At 40.2% G+C, this 2,257-nt stretch overlaps 1 non-coding gene across 1 annotated transcript; it reads right to left on the reverse strand.

The window, feature by feature from the left end:
• Window positions 1-357: 357 nt before the first annotated feature.
• Window positions 358-522, reverse strand: LOC116076633. Its single transcript, XR_004113037.1, has one exon. It is a non-coding gene; the product is annotated as a U1 spliceosomal RNA (small nuclear RNA).
• Between the last annotated feature and the right edge of the window lie 1,735 nt (window positions 523-2,257).

Below are 2,257 nucleotides of genomic sequence, written 5' to 3' on the forward strand. Positions count from 1 at the left end.
AGAACATCATTTGGTCATTAAAATGTTATTGCATTTCCACACTTATAGGAAAAGATGTGTTAAAGCAGTATCAATAAATAAACCATTAGGAAGTAATATCTAGAGTATAATCTGGCTTTTCTGTACTTACATGTGTATTTAAGGCTTTTTTTGAAAGATATAAAATTATTCTGAAAGGTTATAAAAAGTGATGCTCCAATATTTAGTGTAGCAGAAAACATTTCTTGGAAAATTTTGTTGTAAAATATTGTGTATTTGTTCATTTTTTAAACAGTATTGTTGTTTCCTATTTGGTGGAGGGGAATGCTTTATAGTTAAATATAAGATACTTCATCTTCTATTAGTTGTTTTTTCCCCCCAGGGTAGAATGTGAATGCAGTCCCCCACTACCACAAATTATGCAGTCGAGTTTCCTGCATTTGGGGAAATCGCAGGGGTCAGCACATCCGGAGTGCAATGGATAAGCCTCGCCCTGGGAAAACCGCCTTCGTGATCATGGTGTCTCCCCTGCCAGGTAAGTATCTCTATTGGTTGTTAACATTGGGTAAATGAGGCATTTGTATGACTACTCAGCATGTGACCTTTAACACCAGTGACTGCATTAATAATGGAAAAGAATACAAAACAGTGGAAGAAGAATGTGGCTTTAAGTGGTGGCTATTGGCATGCAGAACAAATGAAGTAAAGTTACATAGAGCATTGCAAACATTTTCAGAAAAAAAAAATTTATTTATAAAGGCTCTTTTCAAAATTTACTTGAATCTAAACAGGGGTGCTACCTTTTAATTATTTTTAATATTTCAGATACTCTGTTGGCATAAAACCTACCCGGGATTAGCATGGTCTGCATACTTTCCATCCTCACGAAGGCCAGCAGCTTTCAGTGAGAGACTGTAAGTGTGCACCTTCTCCCTGTCCTGCTAGCTCACCTGTGAATGCTTTACTAAGGCTTCCGGATGTTCTGGACGGCCAAGGAAGATACCAGCCATGATATGTTCACATCACCTCTGGGAGGCAGAGGAAGAGGCGGAGGGTCTTCCAGGCCAAAGAGCCCTTCCTTACTCACCTCATGTCAGCCTCAGAGTGTCTCCCAGTTCCTTTTCTCCCCACTCCCAAATAACAAGCCAGCGGATCCTGCAGATTGGGATGGATGAGATCTGTTCCCCTTGCCTCGAGCAGATTCTGGTCCATTAACTCCCACCCCATGTAAGGACCAGGGCTGCTTCACCAGGACTTCTGGAGCCCCACCCCTCCTCCGCATTAAGGATCTATTAATGAAAACCCAAATCTTCATAAAGAAAGGCAGATGACACAGACAGATAAGTTCTTCATAAATAAAATGAAGAGAAGATGTGTCAAAAAGAGGTAACTATCTTCTCTGCATTTCAAATCAGTACACATCTGTGTTACACATTTCTCCTTCTCAAATATTATGTAAATACGTATTTTTTATTTAGTGGTATCAGTTTTCCTCTAGTAGAATTTACATTTCTGGACAGAAGGGATTTCATTTGTTTCCCTCACAGTTGTTGAGCTTCCTTCCTGGAGCCATTGATGAGTTAGCCAGTGGATGACATTTTCATAACAAAGGGGAAACACCTGTACTTTATCACTAAAGATGCTCAAATTCCTAGTGGTCTCCCCTCCCTGCTTTCTAAACTGGCTTCCCAAACTGTGGTTGCATTTACTTTAAATAGAACTGTTTTGAAGCAATAGATTCAAAATGAGTTGCAGGCAACTTTCTGTTTTCCACCTACCCATGTCATTTTTTCTTCAAGTTTTTCTAGACCAGGTGTTCAGTGGCTTGGCCCGGGAGAGCATGTTCCCATGTTAGATGTGGACAGCATCAAGTGTCAGCAACTTTTTCATAAGATGGCCTTTGGGTCCTCTTTCTAAAGAAGTGGTAAGAAAACACTCTTCTCACAGAACTCCTATCTCTGGTGATTTTGAATTTTGATAGTTTAAACAATTCTGGTTCAGTGGTTAGCGCACTGGTTGGTTTTCCAGAGGACCTGGTCCCAATCTGAGCACCCTCGTGACAGCTTATCACATCCTTAACTCATGTGAAGGAAGCATCTTTTTAGCTCAATTTCCAGGGGATCTGATGTCTTTTTCTGGCCATCAGATACTTTATGCTTGTGGTACCCAGACCTATATGCAGGCAAAATACTCCCACACATAAATCATTAAAAAAAATCCTGTCAGTAATTTCTTAGGAGGTATAGTAGACGGAGGCTGTTGGGACATCATCTTTTTT

The sequence above is a fragment of the Mastomys coucha genome, unplaced genomic scaffold (genome assembly GCF_008632895.1).
Source record: "Mastomys coucha isolate ucsf_1 unplaced genomic scaffold, UCSF_Mcou_1 pScaffold4, whole genome shotgun sequence".
NCBI lineage: Eukaryota > Metazoa > Chordata > Mammalia > Rodentia > Muridae > Mastomys > Mastomys coucha.